Here is an 18,740-nt window from a genome sequence, read left to right on the forward strand (position 1 = left end):
GAAATGTAAACAGGATACAGTATATTATAATACTGCGATACCGATCCATCCTTGATATTACCATAAACCACATTAACTCGCAAGAACGCACCGAGTAAATCACGGAGGCGCAACGCACACGATCTCGCGTGTCTAATAAACTTTTCACAGGATGGAATTCGCCGGGTACAGACACACAAGGCACGCGCTGTGAAATCGAGGAACCGCTTAAATCTCAGGAGAGAAGAGCGCCGCGCTGGCAGACGGTCGTTCGTTCGTCTCGAACGTTTCCTGCGATGCCTATCTCGAAGATACGAAGGAGCCGTAGGAAAGGGTCGCTGGATCGCAGAAGGTATGTGTCTCGAGGGTGACTGGGTGACATACTCCGCGAGGCAGGCCGGTAATCAGCGAAGGTAATGTGCTGGAACCCCGTGCGCGTAGCAGGGCACCGCGTTTAAAGGGGTGCGCCACCAGAAACTCGTCGAGTGAGATAGAGAGAGACAGACAGACGAACGAACAGAGAGGGAACAGGGTAAAGAGGTATAACACTGGGACCGTAGGGCTCACTTTTGGCGGGGCAGAGGACGTTTCAGGGGCTTGGTCGCCCTAACTTCTCCAGCCCTCGGGCCTCGTTAACCCACGCTCTGTGAAATTGGAAATACCAACGAGAGAGCCAACTCTCTCGCCCGCCCCTCGCCCACTTCCGCTCTCGCTCCTTCTTTCCCGCTCCATCGTACACGCAGTCCTCGTTGCGGTGTACGCGTACAAGCATTTGCAACCGCCCTGTAGGGCGTCATAAAAAATAGAAAGGACCGTGAACACGGGGGTGGACACGAACCAGTTATCAACGTTCCCCATCAGCCACGACTTCCGGGCCGTATTACTCGTCCGAATAATCCGCATCGTTTGCCTCGCCTCTTCATGGACCGAGGCTAATAGTCTCACGAGAAGATACCGTGCGCCTGGCAATCGTACTGGATGGCATGATTTTTTAACGCAACCACACGGTGCAACGACGACGGGACGTAAAAAATTCGCTACCGAGCTGAAGTGGTTCAGCTGGTGGAGATAAATTTTTGGCGGTGCCGGACGGTACGTACAGTTGACTGAATAAAAGTGTCGCTTTACTCGTTCAACTATCGTTACGATCTACAGCGAGTTTATAGTTTTTTCTACTATTTTCTATTATAGTTTATTCTTTTATTTTCGCGGCAGGACCATAAAAAACGAGATTGTTTCGACGACTTCAAACGAACGATTGATCTTCAATGAAGTATCGTAAACGATAGACGAGAGCCAATAACGTATCGTGACACGCGAATGACTATCGTAAAAATTATTCGTTTTTGAGCTCGCCGATCAACGACACCGTTGCCCATCCTAACGAGTTGCAACCGCGAAATCATCGCGTCGTTCGTCCCTTCCCCAAACGGCGGGACCCCCGGCATTTCGACTTTTATGCCCGTTTTAATTATTTGCTGTCCCCTTCGGTGTCAGTTGTCAGCCGCGATTTTACGAACCGAAACTCGAACGAACGAATCGGCGCCGTTCGAATCCACCAACGATTTTCCAAACCGTTTTTACTGCCTGCTTTTTTATTCGGTCACCGTCGATTTTTCAGCTACGCTCGACGATGCGTGCAACTGATCGTTGGCCGGAATCGTGATGTCGATAATCGAGGCGCCGACGAGCCATCGAGACGTCAACGTTGCGGTGTAGGAAAGAAAACTCGTTCGTAAATTGGTGACAGTCTCCTGGATGACCGTCGATCGCTCGTCGAGTAGACGAAGGGACGCGAGAAACTTATTTCACTCGGTCAAATATTTAAACGAGAAAAGTAAGTTTCGACTGGAGGGAAACTTCGGATACTTTGAGACAGCCAGACGTCAGAGTCAACAGTATGATCGAGGAAATGTACTTCGCGAGCAAGTCCCGTCCACGCGTCACTTTTCTGTTTCGTTCCATGCAGTCTACTTTAATTAAATTCCTTAATATTTCGTTGGTCGGAAGAGAGAGTAACATGACGCTCCTGTTCGGCAGATTAATATTGTTGGAAAGATATCGCAAAGAAAGATATAGCAGCCCCTTGATTCATTAGCATTTACAAACCTGTTGCGAACAGTACGACTCTACTCCAGCGAAAGGAAACTCCAACGAATATCGTTGAACACGTAGCGTACAAGAGAACACGCGTATGACACTTGTAAAGAACTGTAGAGCTATGTCGTAGATCTGACACGAGTCTGAAATATGACAAGCTCGAGGGTATTTTACATCAAACACGCTAAATATAATCAAGTAGTGCTTCGGGTTTTTCTCGCGGCAGAATTTCATCAAAGAAAATGCCTGATACTCCAGCGAACACGAAGGTCTCCCCTTTCGAAAGAGAAAAAAAAAAATTCGGTCGCTTCTTTCATCAGCCGTAGCACGTTTCGAGAATCTGAAAACGAAGCGGCAGGGCCGGAGGACGCAGGTGCGCATCGCGCAAACGCAATCTACACATCAATCACGAGGAACAGATGCGTACTGGTGCTCGCGTGTTCTCAATCTTCGACGAGAGGTCATTTTCCCGTGTCTCTTTAATCGACGATCACCTGCGATATCACGAATGATAGAAAAATTCTAGCCACTTATGAAAGAAATCAAATGACCTCGCGGGAGCAGTAGCCAATTTGAAATCATAAAGATAGAAATAACTACGCTTCGCTAATTGATTGTTATATGTTGAAGTGGTCACCGCTTCTAAGAAAACTCTACATCTGTTCTTTTTTAGTTTTCTCAAGCACCGAAGCCATCGACAGCGTGTAGACAAAAGACTGCGACGAAGGCAGACCATAAACAGTAGACAGGCGACGTTGGCTTCGGGGTTTTCAGTTATTGGGTAACACAGCTAGCGTGTGGATCTGGACCAGCTCAAATTGTATTCTTACTTATAATTACACTTCTATTTAAATATATTTTCTACCTTACAATCTATCCACGAGTTTCTCTGTTTCGAATTCGCATCGAATAACCTCATCACTATATAAGTGTTACAACAAATACGATAATGTGGAAATATTTTTTTATGTCTCCTGTATTTGTTTCTTAGTTGCATGGGACTAACACAGCTGCGACTTGCTATTGATTCCCTGGCTGACAAAGTGAATGAGTTAAAAGGCATTAAAACGGCGAACGCTATAAAAATGTTCGCGTAATCCGATTGCAGTGGCATCGATCATACGTCGCTGACCGTGTCCGACGTTGACAGAGCCCGTCAGGGCCTCGCGTCTCGCCGCCACGGTCATAAATTTTCCCTCTCTTTCTCCTTCCTCTCTATTTTTTTCCTCCCTTCCTCCGCCGCACTCGCTTCTCCGTTTTATATCGTAACGAAAGCATCGAGGAGCAAAAAGAGAGGCACACTCGTAATTCGCGCGGAAATTACACGCTTAATTCGCGATGTTATTTACGAGCGAGCGGACACTGGCGCCCTCGACCGCCCTTCGTCCTTCTCCGGCCAACTTTCTTGGCAACTCGCCACGTATCTCGGCTTAATCAAGGAAATTATGGCGCGAAGCGCTTTAAACGTCGGGGGCCGTTAGCAAGGTCGCATATCTGCCGCTCCGACGCGACTGATACGCGGCTCGCTAGGAATTAAAAACTTCTAAAAAGACGCGTGCACGCGAGCTTCCACGCCCAACAGCGCCGAGAATACATCAGCCGGCTTTTTCTCTGCTATGATCTCTCTTAGGGTTGGGCACGGCCAGGCTGGAAGACAGGACGACGAAATTGATTAAAGTAATTGAGGAGGATCGTGATTCGGCAAATTAAAAACACTGTTTCGTGCGTTCGCGTTTTTCACGCGATGTGTAATTACGGTGTTTAAAATGATCAACACGTGCAAGTAGAATTTTTTATCTTTTAAGTTGAAAATAGTTTGAAAATTGCACACAATTTTCCATTTCCCATTGTTTCTCTCATTCGACTTACGCTGGCGACGGTTCGACAAACTTACCAATTCCGTTAGCTGCCTCTCTTCCCAGCCACTTGTTCATACTCCACTCTATCCAGCTACCCGGAAACGGAAAGAAAACACCGAGTATTCCGGCGGAATGGATGGAGAACATCCGAGAGGGCGCGGATAGGAGTTCGGATAAACCACATCCCGGAGGTTCGGCTGGCGTCGAAACGACAAATCCTCGTCTCCCACCTCTGGCCCTCGGTGTCCCTGATTGAATTGCCATAATCGATTCGTGAAAAATCCCGTCCACGTATTCAGCGGCCTCTCGCATTTTCTCTACATCCTACGCATTTCTATCGACTCCCCCTCTCCAACTACGTCCGCGCTTCGAACGCTCAAGATAATCAAGAGGAGACTCTTTCCGTAATACTCCTCGCGCCTACCATCCATCTGCCGTTCCAATCGATAGCTTTCAACGCGTACAGTGCCAAAATTCTTTCTCGACTACTGTCGACTGAAATTCCGAAATAAATTGTGACAAAGATTCTCAATCGAGTCATCAATTTGTCGACCACTTCGCGGATTACACGATACAGAGTTCTTCTCTTCGCGGCTCAATAGAAATAGAAAAAGTAGATGAACCGAGGAGTCATAATCTAAAAGGAGAATGGAATCACGTTTGGTTGGTAACGAAACACGCCTCAAATTTCTTCGAAGAACAATAACCATCCGGATGCGCCTTACCGCGGCGTATCGCACGCGAAATTCGCAACAACTTCAGGAAACGGGCCGTGCGTGAGAAGGCCGTTTAACTTACATGGCCGTACGTGCTCGTTCTCGTGTCGTAAATCATACGGGATGCCGGCGAATGATCAGGGTGGGGGGCACGTTAAGAGAAAGGCAAAGGATGCCTCAGCTGCTTGCAGCTACTAGCTTTGATCAAATTGTTTCCACCGTTTAACATCCCTTGTAGATTTACGAGACACTCCCAGTATTTGGTCATAAAATATGGCTATCCTTTTTTTCAAAAATAATGTATTAGGTTTATTACAACGTACACTGTACAAACAAACGTGTTTTTTACAACAGTGCACCTTCATACAAACGTGAAACCAAGTCTGTGAAATATCACGGTGTTTATCTCAATAGAACAAAATGGATAGTGCGTAATTCGACAAAATAACATAAAACAGAACACATTGTGCGTCTATTATTTCCTCATAAAACGAAAGAAACTTTTCCGACTACCTAATACTATTTGAATACGTATTAAAAAGTCAAAGAATTTTCTTCGAGAACGTCAGTTGCAAAACATTCAGGTTTCGTATTAAGAAGGTCGACGTTGACGCGAGCAGCGAAACGACAGCTCGTTTCACGGGCTGAAAATCGCGATAATTCCGCAGCCTGTATACGTCGATAAAGCCGACGATAAGAATAGGATTCGCGGACGACGTCGTGATGCGACCGAAAGAAAAATGAAGCGAAAAGCTTGCGACCAAGCAAAAGCGGAAATTACGGGCTACAGATGGACCGAACCCCTTGACGGGGTCCTTCAGTAGCGAGAGCCGACTCTTTGTGATCCTGCGCAACGCGATGTGTTTCATCCTGCAGACACATTACGCTCGAATTGATAAGAACGAAACAGAAAGGAGCGTCGGCCGAGGGAAGGCAAAATCGACGGGGTTGAGGGTGGAATGATGGGGCGGAGGAGGGGAGGGGGAGGGTAGGGAAAATATCACCCAGGCTCCCTTCGATACGCGCGCCTACGTGTATATACGTACGCGAACTCGCCAAATTGATGTATATAGAAGAGGGATGAGCGCGGCTCCTCGTCCATCAGCGACGTGCACGGGGTTGGTTGCAACGAACGTTGGTGCAGGGGATAGATAGGTAGGGGCGATGTGCCGGCTCGTGGCAAGTGCAATGAAAAAAGCCGCGTATTTATCGGCCATGGAGAAAAAGTACAGAGCGGACTGGAACGGACCAGCGAGATGAAACAACGCGGGGAAGGAAAAGAAAGGGGTGTGGGCAGATTCGCGAAAAAGTAATCCCGCCGGGGGACTGTGAAATATAGTTACGCTTTCGCGTCCAGAGAGACCCCAGGGGTGTCTCGCAGTTACGTGACAGACGATCGCTTCGTTTCATAGCGCGTTACACGGGTAATTTTCCAATATTGTCCTGATTCATTCGTCGTATTAACGGCAGGATGCAAGAAGTGCCTTCTTACCGGGGATCCGTGACTCGTCTGTCTTGAGCGGCCATAAATATTCAAGAAGGCGACGACAACGATCGGGATGAAAATCGGGGAGAGCGGAGGTGATCCGACAACGCGCGAGCAACCGTGGAAATCTGATTTGTGTTACGGAAAAGTTTGATTGCCGTTGCCATCGAGAGGGCTGTCTCTCTCGTTCTATCTCTCTCTTTTTCTCTCTTCGAAGACCGTTCTCGACTACCGATCGCCTCCTCGACCACGCCTGATGGAAATATTCGACGACTTATCGTATTACTGGTGAATCCGAATCGTCTGCTAGACTTTCCACCGCTGGTAGACTTAATTTTTTGCATCGTAAACTCTACGCTGCTAGGATTCCAGCGAAGTTATAATCAAGTATGAAAAATTCGGTAGGCTTCCTTAAAAAGAAAAAAAAAACCAATCGCGTTAGATTACACGCCTTCGAAAATCGAGTACCTACGTGCTCGCTAACTTGGTAAGTTAGGGCGACCGGTTTCGCGCGAATGCTTTAATTTAAAGATCGAACTTTGAGATTCACGAGGGAAACCACGACTCGTAAAATGTTCGACAATTCCCCGGAACGGCTAATGGTCGACGGAAGATCAACGATTCGACACGGTTCTAGCGACGGAAAGCGCGCATCGCTGCTGCAAATGACTATGTAAATACTCGCGGCGCCTTCGAAGCGGCGAACAAGCGTTCGCAAGTTCGCGGAAACTTGCCGGAAGAGTTATTTGCGCGCGCAGTTCCGTAGCCGCGTAGCCCAGAGAAATATGAATGCACCTGGGGATTCGCCTGGCCTTTTACCACGGCGACGTAAAACCTTCCGGTCCAGAAACGGTGGTGTTCCGTTCGCGAGCTCGTTTCGCTTCAACTTTCCGGCGTCTTCGCGAATTTCACCTACGACAGCTTTACGCGGCCCGTTCGTCACGTCGAAAACGTATTTTACCAAGCAATCTCGCAGTTTCCCGTCAAGGTTCAATTTGAAACGCGTTCACGATTCAATAAGAAAGATAATTATTTTTTAGATTGCGTAGCGAAAATGTAGATCGTTACGTATTATTACGATAAGTAAAAAGCGAAACGACGTGAAAATTGTTATTCGTTGGTAGCGGATAGGAGGAAAAATCGTGGCGCAAAGGTCGTGCTCGAAGGGGTGCATTTCTTGGAGCGCGCGCGTCGCTGTTTGAAGGGACCGGGCATTTATTGGGCGGATAGAATTTTATTGGCGCAATATCGAGTAACTTTCATTTGTCAACAGTGACGATGCTCGTTGGCTGTCGGTTCTCTTCAAAGCGAGAGCCAGTCACATGTCGGTGGGACGAATAAATTTTCGATAAACCGACGTCGACGGGCGACGATCGCTCCGATTTCGCTGTCCCGACGACGCGACGGCGCGTATCGAATTTCCGTCGCCGAAATAACGCTGAAATATGCCACGCGCATGACAGGAACACGTCTGAGCACCGAATCCCTCAAAATAAATCATATCGTTGCCGGAAGTTTCGCTCGATATCAAGATGTTAACCCGTGGATTATCGTTCCTGTGACCCGTAAAAAGTTAGAGAACGTTGGAAAGATCGTACGGTAGTTTGGCACCGTGCGATATAAAATTCATAAACACGAAGAAGATTAACTTTGCGAAGACCAACTTTTTGCGAGAGTGTTCTCGTGTGGCAGATATCGACCGCAAAACATTGAACGGTCCACGCGACGAGGAAGGAAAACAACTACCTCTGGGTTAAAGATAATAAATCGAAACTGGCAAAGCTGCCTCCGATTCGATTTCTCGAATACTCCCGTAGGGAGCGCGAGTTCGTCGACTAGTCGGTGCTCGTCTACGCGAGGAACACGTTAACAAGCGAAAAAGCGTGACGAGGGAGAGGGGATAGCGAGCTCGTAGATCACGAGGAAGCGTCGAAGCTTCGAAATATCGAGGGGTTGGAGTCTGGTTAGCATAATGTCAGCCGGGAGCGACGGCAAGAAAACGGCGGATAGGGAGAGGGAGAGGGATAGGGACCCAGGTAAGACGGTGAGGAATTTCTTAAAAATGTCAGACAGGACTTTGGCATAGTCGCGGGGGAGAAGTCACGCGTTCTATACGGGTTGCCATGAAATTTCGCGTTATCGACAGTCTGGGGAAGGTAGCGCGCGGTGTTAAAGCGGTAAAATATTCCCGTAGGTGCGGATCGAGGTTATAGAAAGTCTCGCTATCGGGCAACTATCAATGCCTGTGAAACGCTCTGTAAATTACCTCCGGCAACGCCTCGAGACTTTCCAAAGACTTTACGTTCGTTGAATCTCAAGGTTCGTCAGATTTATGACTATAGAGAATCTCGAGTAACGTCGCAACTTAGCCTATCCCTGTTTCCATTTAATTCCTTACGAATCGCCTTGCTGCCTCGTACGTTTACGATCGAACACGCGAAGCGAACAAACGCAACCATTGTGGTTCCATTTCATCTTGCCTGACATATAATCGTCCCATTTTCTTGCCTGTTCCGTGACGAAAGTATCAGCGCGAGTTTCCTTCGTGTTACCAGCGGATCGACTACACGAAAATGTAACGTTCCGCTAACAGGCGACGCGTGCTGATTTGAAAAACCTTCACCGCCTGATACCCTCTGCCGGAACGACGCTCGTTTGTCTTCCGGTAGCTAGCACGCTCCTCGAACCTGTAAAGGGAATCTTCAAGGGTTACCGGAGTTACGGTGCACTTAAATATGACACTACGTACCGTGGCAAGCAACGCGAGTCACTAAACCCAAGAAACCTGGCGGATTGCACCGAAGAGTTTATAGCCGTTCGCGCGACAGCTAAACGCTCGCCACGTTCGCCTACTGGTCCGTGAGACGTACAATATTACGAATACTATGAAACAGCGTCAATATGTCCGACTCGTTAACATTTATCTCCGAGTAATAAAGCGAAAACACAGGCTTCGACCGCGAGAGATCATGTTTCTTTCTTCTCAATCCTCGGGTTTTCTTTCACGGTTTCCGCTGCTCCCCCTTCCTCACAGCGTTCCATCAGTTTAATCTTCTACCAGCAAGTCGCGACGCGACTTAAAACGTCACGACGCGAGACGACACCGACGTATTTTTTTCTTCTAGTAGACGAAGCTCGGTACACGCCCAGTTTCATCCCAACTTGGTAACGCGTCTCGTATCGTAACGCTGATATTGAACGCGAACTAAAACGTATTATCCATAAAAATATTTCCTCCCTGTTTACGTATCCCTCTCCGTTGTTACATGGAAAGCTCGTGAAAATTTCGCGCGGATACGCGTCACGCGGCCGCGCTAATATTTATGGTTCCATCGCGCTTATTGAGAGACGTTCGGGACGCCTGCTCGACCTTACCGCCACGCGGAATTTCTCTTCAGAGATTCGCCGTCGCGGCCGCGAAATATAACATGACCCTTAATGCTACTCGAGACCCCGTGTAATATCTCTAATGCTACCCCGGGCGAACTGGAACCGGGACGTCTCCGATAATACACTTTTCCACTCCATCCTCGCGTTCTCTTCTCGGCTGTCTCCTTCCTCATCCTCATCCTCCTCCTCCTCCTCCTCCTCCTCCTCGTCGTCTTCCTTCGCCTCTTTGCTCGCTGGCTTTCGCGCAATTACCTGCCGAGACGTCGTCCATTTCCCTCGAGATCCTGACTAAGGAGTCGGTTGGACAGACTTTGCCGGGATCCAACTCGCCGCACCGACAATGTAACAGGACGCCACAACCGGCAGTAGTATAGACGTTGTTGCGGTCAGCCGCGGCTGCCTTCTGAGTAGTTGAAGCCAAATGCAGTCCGACAGGTGCTCGCTCTTCGAACGAACGGCCGAGCTCGATTCACGACGCGATCTCCACTCATCTTGGCTGATAACGTTTGAACGAGAAACACTATTCGCTTTAACATCCTTTCGATAATAGACGCTGATCAGTTGGATGATTTAGCAACGAGCGAACAAGAGAAACGAATCCGTATGAATCGTCTGTACGAGATGAGGATAAAAGTGGGAAGAAATACGCGTCGATGTCAGTTGTTTATCGATGATCTCGCGTATAAATGTAAGCATTTGCGAAGCGTGATATGTACTCTAGTAGATTGTGAATACCCGTTTCTTTGTTCAATTAAACCTGTTTGTGTCTACGAAGGTAAGATCGGCAGATAGAGGTAAAAAAAATCCGGTCTACGTGGACTACAAACTCTTCTTCCTTTGCCAGGTCGTAAAGGCTTCGAGACAAAACGAGAAAGAAATCAAGAAAGGAGAAAGAGAAGAAAGAGAGAGCATGAAATGGAAAATATAGGGGAAGTACCATTCGAGCTTAGTAACGCCTTTGTCGATATCCAACGGTGTAATGCAATTTCTTCGTAGCACCGGGACTGTTTCAAAATAATATCGAGCGTTCTCGTAAAATGAAATCGGTCGATTAAACTCCTTTGGCTTTAGTACCTCCGCTACGACGTCCTTTGCCTCTTTCATAATACAACATCCTCGAATTGAGTTTAACATTTTGTCGAACTATCGTCGTATTCAAAAGAAATCATCTACTAGTAACAACCGAGCAAATCAATCCCCTTAGTGTCCTGTCGTGACTATCACCTGGTCAACGTGGTTCGAGCGTTCAGCGTTGCGTACGCGATCTTAATTTGCAAACTATTCACGTAGCCGGTGCTGTACGTGACGACAAACGGTCGTAGTTGCACCCGCCGCCACCCCTCTACGCCATCGTCCATCCCTTTCTCTGGCACGGTGAAGTCCTCGTGGACACGCAATGTCTGCGTGCCAGCACTGGAAACTATGCGACTTCAAAAGCCCCAGCTTGAGCTCGGAACCCGGTTAGTTCGACCATCAGCCGTCAGGTCTGTTCCATTCGCGTTAATACACGCGAGACAAGCGCCTCTACCCGCTTGTTCCGCCTCTAATCGTAAGCTTCGACTTTACGAGCAACCCCCGGCGATCGATAGCCGCGTATCGCGCGATCATAAGATACGCGCCGATCAGCCACGAACATCTTTGCATCGCGAGCTACCCGGTCTCGTCATTCATCTTCATTTAACGTTCCGGCCGGTGTGCAGATGACAGGTGCAGTACCGTTCTTCACCTGGTGTAACAGAACCGACTATAAATTCTCGTCGAACCGGCGATCAGTTACGGTTTTTACGACCGGTATTTGCGACTGGCATATCTGTCACGACGTGAATTACCTTCGTTATGATATCGGTAATCCGTAGACTCGATACTATCGAGCTTAAGAAGAAGAAACTTCAAACAGAGCAGACTTGATGATACAAAACTTAGACCGCGGACACAGGGAGCAAGAGGCCGCGGAGCAGCATGTTTCATCAGCTCGTAGAATTGCACGCGGAAGATCGAAGAACGCTGCGCCGGAGTGGTGGCAGGCAAATAGAGGGATGCATCTGTATACCGGAGAGGCAATAGCGAAATTGTGGCGAGGAGAGGCACGAGCTGGTACAGACAGCTTTCGAGCTGTCCATACGCAGTCTGGAACGTAGCAACGGAAACCAATGCCGACGAACGAGCGAGCGAGTAAACGGTGTAGCGGCAACAGCGAGCACCGAGCCTCGACTTCTTGCGGAAGATCCCCTCTGGCTCTGCTCCCATCGTCCCCCTCGCTGCCACAGCCGCCACCTTCTCGTCTTATCCCTTCCGTCTTTCATCCAACATTCACTCGATGCAAGAAGTTTCGTGTTTCAACCAAGTATTCGCCAAGTTTCGAGAAGGCTTACGTACAGGCTCGCATCCCGCCGTCCCTCGTCCTTCGCCCGAGAGCCCGTCTGCTTGCGCACACACTCCCGGACAACAAAGATCCTCCTCGTTTGCTGCTCCGCGTGACTTCGCCGCGAAGAGAGGAAATGGTCAGCGCGGCACGCGCTTTGAGAGGATTGCATGGTACCACTTTACGTTTGCATCGGTAATTAAACCAACGCAACGACTCGTTCGCTCGGCTCCTGTCTTAGGCAGAAAACGCGAGGCCACACCGTTGGCAGACAGACGTCCTCCAAACCCTTTTTGCGCGGAATTTTGGTTATTCGAGTTTTTTGAGAGCTTGGACGTTGGGTCTGGTTCCTTCTAGATACGATTGGCCTATGGTTGCGACACGCAGGTAGTGTTTTGTTGTCTAAGAAACGGAGGAGCTTTGTTGCCTCGAGTGAAATTCGCGAGCGTCTACTTTCTCTCGACAACTCGTGCGAAAGCGAGAGTAGAACCGTTCGTACGGCCATCGTTGAAACACAGCCCGCGGTCTACTTTTGATCGCGATGTCTCCGAGTAGCGTCGATAATGGAGAGAGTCGCGACATCAAAGGGGACGCTCTCTCCCTCGAGTGCACTCTTTTTGTACGACGAACGCGTAACAATCGCCGGCTCGTTTGCGTAATACGCGCGATTAATCGTCGCCCGGTAGTACTTCACGTTGGGTATACGTGGCCGAACGTTTATCGCCAAGTCGATGAACGGACGCGAAATAATTGGGAATAATCCGATCCCTGCCGCTGGCGGCCTGTTAACGAACCTGCGCGAAAGAGGATTCTTCGTCCTGCCAATCACGACCGAATCTACTGGCGCAAAAAGAGCACCGTATTGCAGTGGATCGGAGGAGGAAGAAGATTGGACGTAAAGCAGCTTCTTAATCTCTTCGACACTGTTTTCTTCTTTTTTTAAAGCCACCGGTGGTTTACCGTGGTGAAAAAAGAAGGACAACGTTTTCGTTGGGAATCGTCGACCATTTCGGTCGCCACGGACAGATCAAAGAACCGGTATGGTAAATTTCGAACAATTAAAATATCTTTAGTGGCGCCGCAAACGGCGTGAGTTACGAGCCACGAGACGCTCCGCGATCCTCGAATTAAAATTGTCCGACGTCTTTGTGCCGCCTCGCCCTCGCTCGTAATTCATTTTTCAAAGAGACTCGAGGGCACCGGAGCCGCGTGTTTGCACCGACTTCGTTAATCGAAACCGTTTCAACGCACCACTCCCTCGTCCCCGTTTCGTGCCAATGCCTCGAAATGTATAGTAATTCATTTTTGCACGCATATAGTTACCGAACCAGCGAAGCATTACAGAAACGAGAAAAAAAGGTCGGCAACGTGTCCGCAATTTTGAGTCCCGGTAGGAAGAAAAGTTGGCCGATGACAAGGATGAAATTACCGCGCCGCGGAGAAATACGTTGCTACGAATATTCCTGAAAGCGTGGTGGCGTCACCTTGGAGGTCATGTCAGCGGGTTGTCTGACAACGCGGCCGTCCCCGGGGAGGAGCCGAGGATCAGCGTGTTTCACGCGCGTTTACGCGTGTGTGCGTGCCATCGCGCGCATGTTCATGGGTGAAAAAGAGGCCGCGACGTGTCAGCGGTCGTATGATGGATGCGTCGGCTTTGACATAACGTAATACGAATAGACGCGATAGTCACGCTCTTTCCCATCTGTGTCTTTGTATTTGTTCCGTCCGTGCGCCATCACGCGCATTCTCGCCCTCTTGTTCGCTCTGAATAATATGACGAGCACGTAGCTCGCCTCGTTTCCCCGTAATTTTCATCTAGATTTTACGATACAACTCGCGAGCAGCCGGTTTTCCTGGTAATTCGATGATCCTGCGAGTGTCGCGCCTCTTGTTCTACCTATCATCGCCTCTGCCAGCCTCGCGACCAACTTGTAAAACTTAGCCGCTCGTGTGTTCGTGTAAGAAACACTTAATATTTTGTAGGTAGCACCGCTCCTTGCTTGGTAATGAATTTTCCTATAAAACTCGTAAACACGTAACAGCCTCGTGGAACGCATATGGACGAAGCACGCAACTGCGTGTAAAAATAATCGAAATCGCCTGCGTGGCCAATGATTCGAACGATAGTTCTTCGAAGGGGAGAACGGTCTCCTCCTTGAGCGGAAAATAGGCTGGAAGCAATCGTATCATGAATATCGAGAAAGAAAGGCGCGATCGGCGATCAATAAATCAGGGCGTGTACGGGGGTTACCCGGTGTCCCCCGTGACTGTCACGAGGAAGGGACGAGGAGGACGCGTTCCGAGTCCTGATGGGTTCCCAACAAATAAAATACGACCCAATTTCGCGGTGCAAACCGCGAAACAATACTATCGATCTTATTTCCATACCGGTGGTGCCACGCAACTGAGCGACTGCACGGTACAGCCTGGGCGGCTATATAGAGATGGATCGAGGCGAGCGAGGGTGAACGATGAAGAAAGCTCCTCAAAGGAGGAGCTGCGACGCGACGAGGGATGGCCAAAGAGACGTTGCCGAGTGCGACAGGGACGTGAGATCAGACCTCCTCCACCCCCTGGAGGTATATATCGAGCGATGAATGTCGGACGTTCAACGTGCACGTCACGTAGAGAAGAGTGGAGGTGAGAGGAGAGGGCCGAAATAGAGACGTCGTGCGAGAGGACGAACACCGGTTCAACCTCGAGGCTTATCCTCGGCAGCCACGCACTCGCATAATTAAGAAACTTCCGACCGTCTTATTCTTCTTCTCCTTCTTACTGTCCTTTGCTCGCCGTTTTGCTATTCGTGCGGCAACCCTGGCCGGATTAAGCTGTCTCTGCTCGAGGAAAATGAATTCTCGACAAAGATTCATGGTCATGGCCATGGTCGAGTGCCGAGGAAAACGGGTTTGGTCATTGCAGATTATGCAGACGATAGAGTTTGCCTGTTAAAGGTGCTATCGGTCGAAGAAGTTTCTTCGGGGATACGAAAGTCTTACTACTCGTTATCGTCGAAATCCGTGAAATCTCGGTGGTCAGAACGAAGCAAACACGCGATAAATCACCGAGACGAGGGGAATAAGAGCGATTTGTGTCCAGGAATCGGACAAGAGGCATCGGTAACCGTAAGACGCTTTTCTCGTATCGTTCTCGATGTTTTATCACGACCTCTGTATACACACGCACATACGCGTGCTTTGTATCCTCCCCCTTGAAACGCAGCCCCAGCTGTGGACGGGAGTACCAGAAAGGGAGAGGAACGAATACAAATGGATGTACATCGGGAGCGGCTTGTAAAATGCTATTTCCAACGACGTTTCGCCGCTTTTGTGCACTTTGCATCGGCGTCCAGATATACACCGGCAGTGAAGAAACGTGCCACAGACACCTCTTTCAGCGGATATCGGTTTTCCAAAGGAGGGAAAGAAGGGCTGGCTGAAAAGCCATTGGCCGTTTCGGTGGACTTATCCTCTTTTCCCCCTCTATACATCCAAGATGCATTTCGAGTTGACTTTCATCTAGCCGCTATGTATAAACCGGAGATGTAATTTCTCTGGAAAGGAAGACTTTTTCGACCAGCTTCTACCATCAGGCCCGGCCAAAGCTCTCCGCTTCTATCTCCTTCCGTGAAGAATCCGCAGTCTGTTTCCACCTTCGCGAGAAACGCACTATCGTTTCAACGTGATGTCGTGTCTTTGCGTGTGTCTTCGTGACGGCAGTGCTTTACCTCCGGGACGGCGAAAAATCACTGGAAAAATCGGGGTGAACGCTCGCGGTCTCTAATGTCGAGTGACGTTTTCTCAAACGTCAGCGAAAAGATAACGTTGATTTAAGGTAGCACAACGTCGGGGCCGAAGGCGATTGACAAATTACCAGAGACTCGAAAACCGACGCGGATAGAAAAGCGGCCGACGATCGGATCGAACGCGAAAGGTAATATGTCGCGACGGGAAAGAAAGGACGTCGGGTCTTTGACGCGGCCTTGGGGGTCGGGGAGAACCCGGGGATCAAACCGAGAGGACAATAGGACCGATAAATAAGTCCGTAATCGGTGGTGGCCCGCGCTTCGGTTCGACCTGAATGGGCTCGATCGACTGCCAAAGGTGGCTCGACGGAGGGAGTGACCCGAGCCTTTCTGTGTTCGGTCAAGGAAGCGGTCCTTCTTCTTTCTGCCTTCGTGGAAGCGTGAGCTCGATCACCGACACATCTCGACCTCGAAAGAACTTCGCCTTTCTTCCTTGGATTTTTCGTGTTAGCGCGCTTCGGTACCTGCTTTTTCGTTGGCTGCGCCCGTTACTCTTACCCTCGGTTATACGAATATCCGTATATACGCGGGAATGTATCTAGATAAAAGGAGCATCTGTAATTAACGGCCGTTCCATGCTGTTATTTTTTATTGCTGTTATTTTTGTTGGCGCCTTCGAAACGTCGGCATCCAACGAAACTGCGTATACGGTTCTCGTTATTAGAGACGAGGCGCAGACGCGAGTCACGCGATACCATCCCGCTTTCCATGTGCTTTAGAGAAAGAGGTATTTTTGCGATTGCGACGGAGCATCTTGTTTGAAAGGCAAATTTCTTGAGAGAATACGAAGAAATTGGTGACGCGCCACCGCAGATAGGAGACGGGTCGATGGAGCGATCGTATTTTCTCGACGTCTTAAGGATGCGTCCCCCGTGGCGCGTGAATACGATCTTAACGATAAGTGTACCTTACTCGAGCGCTAATTTTAACTGTATTGCTATAACGTGGAAAAAACTTGCTATACAAGCAACGGAGGAACCCAATTCCGTATCGCTTTTAAAAGCCACTCCCGCGAGAATTCCATTCGCGTCGTTGTCGCGCTTTCAGAAAGGTATCGTCGCGCGCGGAAGTACGCGGCAAAAGAGGATAATCGCGCATAACCTCCATTTAAACCGGTTGAACTGCGACGCGATGTTCCCGTGGAGAGAAGAAAAAAAGCAACCCCGTCCGTCCCGACCGCTGCCGGTTCCGGCAAACTTTTTCAATCTGCCGTCATTATGCGCGAGTTTAGCCCACCGCTTCGCCCCCCGACTAACTACCCTACCGGGTCGAGCGCTAGGTCGCTCGCTTGTGCGCGCGCGCGCGCGCATGCATCTCGAGCCGCGATGCTCAAACTAATTTTCAAAGAGACGAGTAATGGAGTCGCGCGCCACCAAGAGTCCGGCAGTTGCCTTTCCAAAGGAAACTTCCGCCAACGCGCACCAGAAAAGTAATTAATTAAAGCGTATGAGCTCGTCCTAATCCCCCGGCACCGTTCGCAATTCGTTTCCCCGTCGGTGATTTACAGTCACGAACAGTTGAAAGGAGAGAAAGGAAAGGAAAAAGAAGAAGGAAGAAAGAGGAGATACGAGCGGCGGAGGTTGTTACGACAACGACGACGAAAACCGCGAGAGATAAACGGCGAGCTGCAAATGCCGAAATAATTACGTGTCAACCGGAATTGACGGGAATATCGACGGGACGAAATGCCAATGGGGCCGCGCCACGGAGGAATAGAAGCCGAGCCACTCGATGTCTGTTTCGCGAAGAAGCCACGAAATTAGATGGAACGGGTGGCTGGAGCGGAGCAACGAGAAATATTTCTCGATGAAGCCGCTGTCCGTTCGGACGAGCTTCATTAGGTAGCTGCTTCTCGAAAATACACGCGAGACAGAGAAAAAGCTGCCAAGAAGGAGGAGAACGCGGAGGACGAGGTGGAGGAGAGGGAAGACGAAGAACGGTGCAAAAAAGAAGAGCAGGCAAAGAAGGCCGAAAACAAATTACACCGACTCGTCTCGGTCTCGCGTACGTGCATAGCAGCGGGCGGGGCGCAATTTTCGCAGCGGGGCCTTCCGACAGGCTTTTCCTCGTCCTTTCAGACTGACGCTGACGAGACACTTTCCTTTCTGCCGCGAAGAATCGTTCGTTAGTCACCGACCGCCGGTAAAAGACTCGACAAAATAGGTATTATGTAACGTTAGCGAACGAATCCGCGCGCATGGAGATCCGTCGACCTGCCGTAGAAACGCGATGGAAAAATAAAAGGAAATGGGAGAAAAAGGAAATTCGTCCCGACCGTGGTCCGGCCGCAAATTTTCAGCGAAAAAGAAAAACCAACCGAAATGAGATTCAGCGTTTTCTACCCTTAGTTTGTGGTTGACGTAGTCGCGAGGGACGTGGAGCCCGTTTCAACGGAGAAAATTCGAAGCAGCGCGAGTCTCTATCCCCTGGATATTCCCTGGTTGTAGGTAAGGAGTCGCTGCAGCATCAAAGGATGGACCAGCCAAGGAATATGAGATTAATATTAGATTTATTATTTTCCTTTCGACGCCGCGTATCGAGCCTTTACCTCCTTGGCCTTGCCTCCATCTCCTTTTCTTCTCGATAGGAAAAAGGGGAAAAATGTATCGGGGGCTTGGCTGTGCAAACTTCTCCGAACGGTCGAGGAAGAGATCTCAGGAAAAGGAACGATGGCGAGGAGAACAAACACAAGACGGATCCGCAAGAAAAGCTTAAGGCCGGCCAGACAGAGATAAACAAATAGAGACGAAGGGTACGAAACAGCTGGTCCGCGAAGTACACGCGTAAGTCCACACGTGCCATTCAGCCAAGCCAATGAAATTCATCGTTTCTTCTTCTCGTTACCAATCATCCTTTTGCTTGGTCGCGTCACGTATTCCACACTCGTGGTCCACACACGCGCCTTCTTATTTTCGTTCTGACCAACTTTCCCTGATTTAAGCTAGGGCCGAAAGTTCTTCGAGAAACACAAGCGTTTTAGGGTTCGTGGCTAGCTTCGTGACCAATTGATTCGGACGCGAGGGAACAATAGAAACCTGTTACGCGA

At 49.4% G+C, this 18,740-nt stretch overlaps 1 protein-coding gene across 4 annotated transcripts in view; it reads right to left on the reverse strand.

Annotated features, from left to right (window-relative positions):
* Positions 1-18,740, reverse strand: part of LOC117231999 — a 257,984-nt gene that overhangs the window by 94,875 nt on the left and 144,369 nt on the right. The gene's annotated exons all lie outside the window — the stretch shown is intronic.

This window comes from Bombus vosnesenskii, unplaced genomic scaffold (assembly GCF_011952255.1).
Source record: "Bombus vosnesenskii isolate JDL3184/JDL3185 unplaced genomic scaffold, Bvos_JDL3184-5_v1.1 scf7180000013277, whole genome shotgun sequence".
In the NCBI taxonomy this organism is placed as follows: domain Eukaryota; kingdom Metazoa; phylum Arthropoda; class Insecta; order Hymenoptera; family Apidae; genus Bombus; species Bombus vosnesenskii.